This window comes from Lepidochelys kempii, chromosome 2, assembly GCF_965140265.1.
Source record: "Lepidochelys kempii isolate rLepKem1 chromosome 2, rLepKem1.hap2, whole genome shotgun sequence".
Classification (NCBI taxonomy): Eukaryota; Metazoa; Chordata; order Testudines; family Cheloniidae; genus Lepidochelys; species Lepidochelys kempii.
The window spans coordinates 253,131,062-253,143,625 of NC_133257.1; the positions used below are offsets into that span (position 1 = coordinate 253,131,062).

The following is a 12,564-nucleotide window of genomic DNA, read 5'->3' on the forward strand; positions in this document are numbered from 1 at the left end:
CACAGCTCTCTACACATCAAAGACGTGCCTCCCCGACATCCACCCTGCTAGTTTTAGCAGAGTAGCATCTTGCTGCTGGACTCTTTCCGTGCTGCCCCCACCCCGTCAGAGCCTTTCGTTGACATGTAGCCACACACCACAGTGTGGACTAAGCATGCTTTTCACGGCAGCACTTAGCTACACACACCTTACATGCCACTGCATGTGTGAAGTGGACACGTTGCCTCAGAGTCCAGGTCTACAGATTCAGGCTTGCGCCACGATGCTACAATAGCTATGTCGTCATTTCCCACCCACATTCCTGGGCTTCAGAGCCCAAGCCCGAATGTCGACACAGCAATTTTTTGCGCCACAGCGTGAGCCCAAGTCTGCAGACCCAGGCTCTGAGACTTGCTGCTGCCCATTTCTGCTTGCCATTTAGACGTACCGTGGGAGGGTCCCAGAGTTCAGGCTGCAGCCAGAGCTGGAATGTCTACACCACAATTAAACAACTGCACAGCCGGAGCTCCATGAGCCCGAGTCAGCTGGCACTGGCCAGCTGCAGGCGTCTAACTGCAGTGTAGACATACCCTAGCAAGTTTTCAGCTTGGTGGAATCTTCTGGACTGCTTGCATTTAGAGGACAAGAGTTGGGTGTATGTGCATGGATGTGCTCAGAAGAGGAGGGAGGATACCTGTGCATAGAAGTGGATGTAAGATACTGAAGTTCCCCAGGGAAATATATTTCTTTGTGCTGTTTACTAGAGAAGCAGAAGTGTTGGTGGGCTCTGTCTATTACTAGATTTTTGATAGCGGTGACCCAATGATCAAGTTAGTGGATGGAAACTTAGTTAGGGAGCGCCTTCTTCCTCCCCTAAAGCACTTAATCCCCTGAAACACATCGTGTGAGTCACTGTTAGAAACAACATTGGACCCAATAGAACATTAGTTTATGGCATTCCAATTTGGCAATTCCTATGCTAATACAACAATTTAGATAGGCGAGGGCCACAAACCCCAACTGAGGCTGTTTTGTTAAAAAGGAAAGGATTTTTTTTCTGTGTGAAGAGTGCTGGTTTGCAAACGGTGGGTTTCACACCACTGCATTTCAGAAAACAACGAGGGGATCTAAAGTTTTGCTCCTACAGCCAACTTTAGTTTCCCTAAAAGGGGGCTGATTTTCACAGCTGCCCAACACCTGCAGTTCCCACCAACTTCATGTATCATTGACTCAACCACTCAACATCTCCATGCCTGTTTCCTCACCTGTAGAATAACATACCTTCGTATAGAAGCACTGGGAGACTAAACTTCCTTCATTTTTTTCAAGATCCTCTGATGGAATAATGCTATATAAATGCAATGTTTTATAATCACATTCAGCATCCTATAAGGCGTTGAAAGGTTCTCTGGTAAGCCCAATCATGACTGCTGGTGCTTAGAGGAAGGGGTGTAGAGAGAGAAGGGCACATTATAAAAATGGCTTAGGCTCCTTTCCACTCTCAAGTTGCGGACCTAAAAATTGAGGCACCCAAAATCACTCGTCACTTTTGAAAATTGAGAGCTTAGTGTCCGAGTCTGCTTGGAGCAGCAGAAAAAGACCAGCGGTCTCCAGAACGTTAGGCTCCATTCCCACTTAAAAACATTTTGATTGAGCATCAAGCTTAATGGCAGATCATAGCCCCAGCATTCTCCTCTAATGAAACCTGCAGTTTCCTATATGCCTCTCCATCATATTGTTCTGTTTATAAATCCTTGTGGTAGCAAGCTGTGCAAAATTATCTGGGTCATATAATCCAGTAGTTGTTCAGTACTTACATTAATGTATTGATTCCAAACAAAATGGAACAGAAACATGAACAAAAGAATATCGGGCTTAAAGTCCTGATGCGGTTAGATGGGAGGCTTTGCAAGCATTTTAGAGATTAGTGATGTAATAATTTATTAGTTCCTTTAAAGCTCAGGATCTGGCTAAGGAAACTAAATCATAAAACTGGATCATTAGCCTTTGGCAAATTGCCTCAGTTTCTGGTAGAGCAACCCTGCTACAAGTCAAGAAATTGTATGAACTGCTAAAAACCACCACCAAAAAGAGGAAGTACATAATTTCACCCCATTCATTGTCATCAGTTGAACAAGGCCTGAAAAAGCATAAAAAGTAGATTTGTTGTTCTGCCAGCTAAGATCATTGAAGGGCAAATGAGGATCCTTGTAACTTTTACAGAAAAATATCACATAAAATCATAATGATCATCTTGGTTTGGAACTTGAAATGCTTTTCAGCCCTTTAAAATAAATGCCACAAGTGCATTCAAAACCACAGAGGGCAACTTCTAAGCCCATTTTTGGTCTTGTTTGGTCCCCCTTAGCTTGGGCTGGGTTAGAGAACTGATTGTTTCTGTATTACTTATTAAATGCAGTTTGCTATGTATTTAAATTGCAAAGGGCTTGAGAGTGCCATGAAGGCAGAGCGCTGACAAGGTTATGGTACAAAGCTGCGCCACCCCAGATACAGATGGGAGAAAGATTGTGGCTACAGAGGTGCAACCTCTCTCTGTGCTCCCTGCAATGCAAGGGAAATGGGTAAACTGCACATGTAGAGAGCAGTCCCTGCACTCCATCAAAAGCAGGGTCTGCAATTCTCCCTGATACCTTGAGAAAGGAGCTCAGAATATAGAGGTAGGGGAAAGACTCTTTCAACCCTCCCTGTGCACCCATGTGAATGCGAGGAACAATGTAGCCCAGTGCTAGGAAAGCTGGAGCAGAGGCAGATAGTACTGTTGTGTGTTGCTCAAATTAGAGTTCTCCTTCTTTTCTTGCCATCATGTCTCTCATATAACCAATTTACATTTGCCAGAATTCTTCTTCTGCCTCACAATGGAGAGTGATCAGATTGTACCCAGTCTTGTGAGGGTGCATGCACTGAGCATGGGAATAGCAGCCAGGAAACTTTTATCTCCCTGTTGTCAAGTGTGACCTGGAGATCTTTACTGTTTAATCTTACCTGAATGTCAAGTGTCTGTTCTCTGCACTGAATGGAATATTTTGACCGAAGTGTTGTAGATTATCCATACAAATGGATGAAAAGTAACACGGGATAAAGGGAATAGTACACTTTCCAGACATATGCCACATTTTTACAGAATTCAGAGTAACAGCCGTGTTAGTCTGTATTCGCAAAAAGAAAAGGAGTACTTGTGGCACCTTAGAGATTAACCAATTTATTTGTGCATAAGCTTTCGCGAGCTATGAAGTGAGCTGTAGCTCATGAAAGCTCATGCTCAAATAAATTGGTTAGTCTCTAAGGTGCCACAAGTACTCCTTTTATTTTTACAGAAGGTTCACAATCTCCATATGGAGCCAGAAAGTTGGAGTTTCATGTTTCATTTCATCCTTTCATCTCTAATGGCTGTTCCCATGTTGAAAGTAAGTTGAATCATGGAAGAAGAGGAAAGGGTAGTAAGGAACCAACAGCAGAGGTCTATGGAGTGCTTCTCAAATGTATGCTTTTGGCCTGAGAAAACTAGGAGACCTGTAAAGGAAAGGCTGGAAGCAAGAGATGTTTGGGAGCAAGAGAGATAACAAATAGAAAGAGGATGGATGGTCTTGTGAAAATCAGGAGATGGGGCTCAATTCCTGACTCTGCCACAAATGTCCTGATGACCTTGGGCAAGTCACTGGTCCAATGTGCCCATGGTGTCCAATGGAAGGGAGGGACATTGTGTAGCACAGGAGGAGCCTAGTTTCAGATGAACTTTTCAGAAGTGGCTCTGGTGAAACTGGGCCCCATTTGGGTCTGGTTGCAAAACCAAAAAGGAGGCAGATCTCTGCGTTTCATTATGACAGATTCGTATAGTTCTACTCCCAGCTTCACAGAATGGGAACCAATATAGGTAAGGATAGCAAAACAACAGCGCACAGTAAATGGCTAAATGGAAAAACACTATGTTCCATACAGTTCAGAGTCCAGCAGTGTGATGTTATCATCACAGCTGTGCACTTTCATGATAAGCTCATTTTCTAGGCCTTATAACTAAGGCTGCAATTCTGTCATGGAGGTCACAGATTCCATGACTTTCCACAATCTCCAAGACTTTCGCAGCTGCAGTGGCTGGTGCAGCTGACCCCGGGGCCAGCTGCTGGGTGCCCAATGGCCAGCCACCCTGGCAGCTGCTGGAGCGGCCCTGGGGCCAGCCGCTCAGGTGTTCCCCCGGAACCAGCCTGCACTGGCTACTGCTCGGGCAGCCCAGGCAGCTGGCCCTGGGGGGGGCGCCCAAGCAGTGGTCCCGGGAGTGGCCTCTGAGCAGTGGCCACTATGGCTGGCTCCAGGGCAGCCCCTGAGCAGCAGTCCCGGGGATCGCCTGACCAATGCTCCCCAAGACCTCAGAGCAGCGGGTGGCAGGGGGCAGTCAGTCCCCATGGCCAGTGCAGAGGCTAGTCGGCCCTTGGGGGGCCCCCAGAGCAGTGATGTCCTGGGGTCTCCCAGAGCAGCAGCACCCCAGGGCTCCAGGAGCTGTTAAGTTTTGATCAGGGGTATTTATATAGTAAAAGTCATGGACAGGTCACAAGCCATTAATGTTTGTTTATTGCCCATGATCTGTCCATGACTTTTTTACTAAAAATACCCGTGACTAAATCTTAGCCTTACTTATAAGTTGCTGAACAAATTTCCTTTTGGACTGAAGCCTCTACAAGCTACTGTACAGGTAGATGTTAGTCAGAGATTTGAATGTGAGAAAATGTGAGTGGCTGGTCAAATAAACGCCCAGTAGTCACCACTAAAAAGTCAGCTTCTACTACCAGTCACCACACAGGTATCTGAGATACCACAATCTTCTCCACTGCTTAGAGGAAGAGATAACAATATGGCATATTATATATAAGCCACCTTTTTTTTTCTTCTCTTTTCCCCTGTTGTCTCCATCAAAACCTCATCCCTCTTCAACTATAGTTACCAATCACATTCAGTGAGTTCAAGACTATAATAAAGCCCATATGGGACAAATAGTCATGTATCTGTGGTGCTATGCACATGCATAAAAAGTCCTTGCTTGCACAGCTGGAAAGCTCATACTGAAATTTCTGAAGATGAAAACTATCTTTCAAGCTGAAGCACTTGTGCAGGACATCCAAGTTCAAGGTTCAGTTCATCAGTCAGGAAAAAATACAAGGCTTATTTTAGAGAAATTCTGCCTATTTTGTCAGGGCAGATGATTTTTCTAAATTCATTTCAGTAGGGAATAGGCCTTTAAGAAAATCATTAATTCCATTCTGAATGCAATGAATAGTGGAGGGAGAAAAGAGAAGGTAACCTCTGCTGAGTCCTCTGAAAAGCTATGGATTTTTTTAAAGACAAAATCAAAACTATTATAGGCCAATTTTATCCCTTTATGTTTACATTCCTTTTGAGATGCTTGTAAAAATAATCTATTTAATATACAATGATTAAAAAGACTAATTACTAGCTAGCTTGTCTCTTTGAAACTGTCTGTGCACCTCTACTCTAATATTATGATTAAATAATGGTAGGGTGCCTTATTGACAGCTTGGGAAAGTCCATCACATTGATATTAAATAGACATAGGCCTGAACTGTAACCCTCAATCTCTGCACAGAGATACATTTTGCTATTAGGACCTACAGTCTAGTTCAAGGTTCCCAAAATTTTCTTATTGAGTACCACCTTACAGATCTACAAGCTGGCCATGTACCCTTCTCTTTCTCATCACTGACACTTTGAGTGTTCTACTTAACACTACCTGTCTTTAGCCATCTGTCCATATTTCACTGTTAGGTACAGATATAGTTATAGTGCGAGGTATACACCCAAAAAAAACCTACTCCCAAGTCCCCTAAATTCTGAGCTCAATTAGACTGGACAGTTGTTGGGCAACTGAACCCATGCTGTACAGTGATTGGAGGTGAGGGCTCTGTACGTCAATGTCTCTGTGTATCTGTGTTCTCATTGTTGTATAAAATGTGGTAGTTAATTTATTTCAAGATGTACCAAATTTCCACAGTTTTAAAGCTTCGTCTGAGTAGCCTATTATGAAAGTGCAATAAATAAAATAATTAATAAATAAAATCCACCTTTACACAATTTCTCCCACGTACCCCCTCCCCCGAGATGTCTTGCATACTCACAGGAGTACATGTACCACAGTTTGGGAACCTGTGGTCTAGTTGACAGTTCATTCCATGATTGCTGAATCCAGGACAGGACTTAGGGAGGCCTTGTAAGCTGTCATGTTGCCGGACAAGCTCTTAGTTTGGGAGTCAGAGTGCCAGCAAGAACTACAGGGTATGTCTGTATCCAGCAGCTCCAAGAAAGAATTGCCTTTATATTTGTCATAACAGAGTTGTATATCTTGACTACTATGAGTCTGAGAGGGGGAAAAAATGGGGCCTGGCTCTAAACAGGCCAGCTGAGGGAATTATTGGACACCTGATAATTTAGACCTTGCTCTGCAGGAAGATCAGACCAACAGGTCTTTAGATTTCTTCAGCACTACAGAGCTATGTGCTACTGTCCCAGTTTTAAGTAAATTAAAAGAAGGGGAAATATGCCTATGTAGTGCATCCAGTTGTGCAGGTAGTAACAGTCCTAATTTTTGTAGCAATCAGGGGGGAGGGAGGCTATCTAGACATGGGGACGTATTATTACAGAAGTCTTTGCATATGTGTAGCACCTCCTCACAAGGGAGAGAGGTTCAACTAAATCTTCTGAATGAGTTTGGAAGTTTGGCAGAAGTAGCTTATCTAAGGAGGACTGCATTTGAAAATGAGACTTAAGACCTCAGAGGGATGTGTTTGCGTAAAAGGTAGCAATTCCTTCAAAAATCATACTATTATCATTCACGATGTTACCTTCTGAGTTCCTTAGGACAGGTGATAGCCCTCAGCTCTGGAGGACCAGCCATGAGATTAGCAGAAAAATTACTTGGTCTGTCAGAAAGATCAGGGACACTTCCCCATATAGCTGTTCAATGTTTTATTCATGTGGGTAAAATATTTAATTCCAAGCAAAGTCTTTTACATTTTATTTGGCTTCTGGCTCTACTGTGATTTGCCTTCCACATTCAAGATTCAGGGATCACTGCCTCTCTGCACCCTCAGGGGTGCAAGTCATCCCCAAAAGAGGCAATGAAAAGACAGGACACTGAGGCACAGAGTAAGTGTCTTTCCCCCCTCCTCCTCCCCAAAGGTCACACTGGAAGTCTGTAGCAGAGTTGGGGAATAAACCCAGGTCTCCTGACACCTAGTCTGGTGCCTTAAGTACATCACTTCTTCATACTAAGTAAGTCCCCTTGTCACTTACTCTCCCTTTAAGTATGAGGTGTCTGGAAATCTTCAATTTACAATGAATGTTAAATTCTCTTTTGAGAGAATGTTTCAAATTAGTCAATCAATTTCATGAAACTTCAATGCATTTATTTTCTATTACTTGTCTGGTCTTTCATAAGGCAGTGTTCTTACTTGTATTTCTTATTCTTGTTTTATCCTGATCACTCTATACTATCTCTCGGTATATTAACAGTCAGTTCTATTATCTGAGCCATTAAGATCAGCCATTAACTTTTTTTCTTTCTCAACTATATCTCAGTATGTTCAGAATCTCTTTATTCAGAGTCCCTGGAATTACCACTCACTAATATTTGAGTACTAACCCTTTGAGTATACTTAATTCATCTTTAAAATTAACTGTTATTTTTTCAGCTGGTTATGTGTTTGTTACTTATATAAGTTTGGCTGTTTGCATCTCGGTTATATCAGTTGGTTTCTTGTATATGTCTTGTGTGTGCATTTTATATATACATACCATCTAATCTGTGTGTGAATACTTATAGAATACATATAATGATTTTATTTCAGCTGATTTATTGGTATAGCTGTCAGTCTCTTGAATTTTACTTCCGACAACCCCTTAAGAGTGATTTTTAAATGACTTTTTATCAGCCATATCATTAATGGCAGATTTCTGAAAATTGTTTAAACTTCTGATCTGAGACAAGAAAACAGGAGCTCAATAGATGTGTGAAAGTATCCTCTTCATGTATCGGTGAGTCATTTATTGGCTACAAGTATGATCTCAGTTAGCTATTAGCTACAGTAGCTGTTTCTATTTTCCTCCCTGTTACTGCAGTTGTTAACAGCCTTCTCAAGATTCCATGTGACCCCCATATGTGTGGTAGGAGGTTTGCTGAAACCCAGTCTCTTTTAGTCTATGAATTACTTCCACTGTTACAATGGCACACAGGAGTTTCTCTGAGTTTGAGGTTCCAATGAACCCATAATGTCACAGTGAACTACAGGCAAAACAGTCAAGTAATTAAATGAGTTTTGCATGGTTTGGGTGCAAAACTGCAAATCATCCATATTTGCACCAAACTAGTGTATCCCTTTTCAGGAGTCTGATTTCTCTTGCGTACCTCAAGTTTCACCTCACTTAAAAAATATGTGCTTACAACATCAGACATAAAAATACAAAAAAGTGTCACAGCACATTATTACCGAACAATTGCTGACTTCCTCATTTTTACAATATAATTATAAAATAAATCAAAAGGAATATAAATATTGTACTTACATTTCAGTGTATAGTATATAGAGCAGTATAAACAAGTCATTGTCTGTATGAAATTTTAGTTTGTACTGACTTTGTATGCTTTTTATGTAGCCTGCTGTAAAACTAGGCAAATATCAAGATGAGTTGATGTACCCCCTGCAAGACCTCTGTGTACCCCCAGGGGTACACATACCCCTGGTTGAGAACCACTGGAATAGAAGATATTACCACACCTACTCTCTCTCTACATGAACAAGGACAGCAGAATTTAACCCTACTCAGTTCTAGAGCTTGGGAAAACAATGATTAAGGGGAACCAAGTGATCATGCAGAGGTATTTAAAGGAGGGATAATACTGAGTTTGAGTGGTAAAAGAAAGTATAAAAAGTAGTAATGGGATGAAATTGAGCAAATACAAATATAAGCTGAATAGAAGCAAAAATGTTAATAAAGGGCAAGATCAATTAGGCTGCAGAACAGTCTCACAGTGAGAGTGACACAAGAAACAATCCTTCACTACATGAGTATATTCACAGCACAACTGGACAAAGTACTGGACAAGGCTGCATGCCAGTCAGATCTATGGACTAGAGGATCTAAACTATCTTTTCCATCTCTAGTTCTCTCTAAATCTACGAATGTTGTTGTTTCTGGGGAAGGAGAAAAACAATAGCTCAAAATGTACAATAAATCAACTAAGATCTTAAGCAGTAATTTTGTTAATTACGGAAGGTCACAACTGTAATTATGCTACATTGTTTATTTTATTGCTGGTGCCTCATTTTCTAGTAGGTCAACTCCTAATTCAATTGAGCCAACTTCCACCCATCAGTCATTTACTTTTTTACATTCATGTACTATAATGCTGGAGATTTGTTTGCAGGCCTTTTTGCTCAAAGATTTGCATATGTCCACAAATACAACAATATATAATATTTTCTTCCCCACATCCTTACAGTTAAAAGTTCAGTTTTCAATGACTATTGGGTAATGTTTCTGATTCTATTTATTCTTTTTCAGTTTAATCATAATTTTCTTTGCCCCATGTTCTTCAGTCTTGTTTAACATGTGCTTGCCAGCCAAGTCCCCCAAAGATGGTCATGTATGGTCTCTGAATCTCTTATATTGTTGCAAGTGGAGCACACAATCACAACAATAATCTCCTAAATATGAGCATCTTCTGCCTGAATGATGCACCTCAGAATGTTTCCCACTTAAGTTTGTCACCATGCATTAGCAATGTCCAGTAGTGCAGACATTCCTGCACTGACTGGCTAACTATTTCTTCTACCAGTCAAGTTTCTGCTGCTGTCTTTCAGGACCTTCATTCGTGTCTCTAATACTTAGTTTGCCTCTAGGGTATGGTCTACATTGCAGCTAGGAGATGTGATTCCCAGAGCGAGTAGACAGACTCGCACTAGCTCTGCTTGAGCTAGCGTGCTAAAAATAGCAAGGTGGACTTTGCCGCATGGCTCAGATCAGCCACTAACCCCCCGGGTCTGAGCTCAGGTGGTTAACCCACGCTACCACCTGTGTCACAACGTTCACACTGCTCTGTTTAGTGTGCTAGCTCAAGCTGAGCTAACGCAAGTCGTCTACCTGCTCTGGGAATCACACCTCCCAGCTGCAGTGCAGACATCCCCTGAGGCATGAACCTGCTCTGATCATCCCCCACAACCCTCTCCAGTCCCAGTGATATGCTCAGGGATACCCCTTGCACAGGACCTTAGGTGAAGGGCACAGCTGAACTCTGCAGTGCTGGCCCTGCTCAGTGGAGGCTCTGGAGCTGCAGCCTGACAGGGCCAAAGCACCGCCCTTGACTGCCCAGCAGTTGGTTTCCAGGGACGCAATGGTTGTTGCTGCCCAAAGGTGGCAATGAAGGGAGCTGCGTCCCCAGGCCCAGAGTGCCCGGAGTGGTGCGGGGGACTGAAACCCCCACCCAGGGGAGTTGCTGTCCAATAAACACCCACAAAGAGCTTTGTGGCCAGACTCCCAATGCTGTGGAGCAGACCCTCTTGTTCTATGCAAAAATACTGGTTCTTGGGGGGGGGGAGGGGGGCGGTTCAAGGGACATGAATTGCCTGAGGGGGACACAGCAATAAAAGGGTTGGGAACCTCTGCCCTACAGGGCTTATTTACAGTCACAGTTAGTCAGGTGTGGGCCAGATCCAAAGTCCACAGACATCAGTGGAAAGAGTCCCATTTACTTCAACAAGCTCTGGATCAGGCTCTGTGGGCTCACAGATTTTTTCCATATATCTTGCGGAACAAATTCCTCCCTGAATTACACTCTTGTTCTATTCCACTGATCACAACATGGCCCTGTGGTATTTTCCCATTAATAAGTACATTAAGAACATAAGAACGGCCGTACTGGGTCAGATCAAAGGACCATCTAGCCCAGTATCCTGTCTTCTGACAGTGGCCAATGCCAGATGCCCCAGAGGGAATGAAAAGAACAGGTGATCATCAAGTGATCTATCCCCTGTCACCCATTCCCAGCTTCTGGCAATTAACTACTCTTTACTCATTAATTACTCTTGTTACAACTTTACTATTCCATGGTATTGTCTCAGAGCTCTCAGGCACACAGTGCATTTTGTTCAAAAATTTAATGTGTTCAAAAATTTAATTCAGCACACCCAGAGAGGCTGAAAGGCCAGATATGTAAGTGAGCTGGTTGCAGAGATGGAAGGAGCCAGGGCAGATTATGTCGGAAGGAAGCCAGGACAGTCCGAGACATACACAATAAGGAGAAAGAGGATGTTAGGATGATAGTGGAAGGAGACTCAGGATAATTGGGATAGGAAACAGTGCAATCTAATATTCTGGGAGTTAAGAGACTTGGTTTACAATCCTAGTTCTGCCATAGACTGTCCTTGTGACCCTAGATAATGTACTTAACCACGGCTTCCCCATTTATGAAAGGGGGGAAATAATTAATAATCCTTCCCAATCTCACAAGGGTTCGGTGGGGGTTTAGATGATGCATAAACAACACATTGAGAGGCTTGGGTGAAAAGCACCATAGATGCTAAAATACAGAATTCTCAGTACCCACATAGAAATTTCCATCTGGACTATGCTGAACAAATACTAACTAATTACACAAGTAAAACATATTATTGTTATAATTATTCTAAGCTTCAGAAAAGTATCCACACTTTCAAACACTTATCTCAACTCAGCTGAACCCTTTAAAGTCTGTTCAACATTAATATTTTCCTGTTTAACTACCTGGGCCTTCAAAGAATCCATGAACTCAGGAGGGTCAGGACTATGTCAGATGCCTCCTCTACCTTTCAGTATTCACCTTCTGCACCAGATTTAAACAAATTACTGCTGCAAGACCCAGGACAGCTCAAGAGTTTAAGCTTCACAACTTGAAATTCTAATGTCTCTCCTCCGTACGTACAGAGGAATCTGCATTTCAAATTGCATTTACCAAGTACTTGCAGTTCTTCTTCAGAATCTATTATTAATCTGACACAGAATTTTGCAGTTTTCAGAGTAACAGCCGAGTTAGTCTGTATTCGCAAAAAGAAAAGGAGTACTTGTGGCACCTTAGAGACTAACCAATTTATTTGAGCATAAGCTTTCATGAGCTGTGAGCTGTAGCTCACGAAAGCTTATGCTCAAATAAACTGGTTAGTCTCTAAGGTGCCACAAGTACTCCTTTTCTTTTTGAGAATTTTGCAGTGTTTCTGCATTCAAATTCTTGCATAATGTAGAAGATACGAAATTTGACTGACCCAATGGCTCTCACTGCTTTATTATCTTTTATAGCAATAGCAGATTTACACAGCATTCTTTCTTTAGAAGGCTCATTAGTTAGCATGCCAATAAAAAAAGTATTGAGATTGCCTGCCACCTTCTGTAGTAAACACTTTCCATTTGTTCTGTCTCATTTTCTTTGCACAAATTCTTCCAAAAGTCCCTGTAGAGTCTATACTGCTGTCTAAAAATAGGACCACCTTTGTTGTGCAGTTTAATCTGTTAAATTATGTTGTATTCTAAAAA

The 12,564-nt window shown here is 42.2% G+C and overlaps 1 protein-coding gene across 6 annotated transcripts in view; it reads right to left on the minus strand.

Moving 5' to 3' along the window:
- The window catches only part of DPP6 (dipeptidyl peptidase like 6), an 816,817-nt gene that overhangs the window by 500,259 nt on the left and 303,994 nt on the right, over window positions 1-12,564 (minus strand). The gene's annotated exons all lie outside the window — the stretch shown is intronic.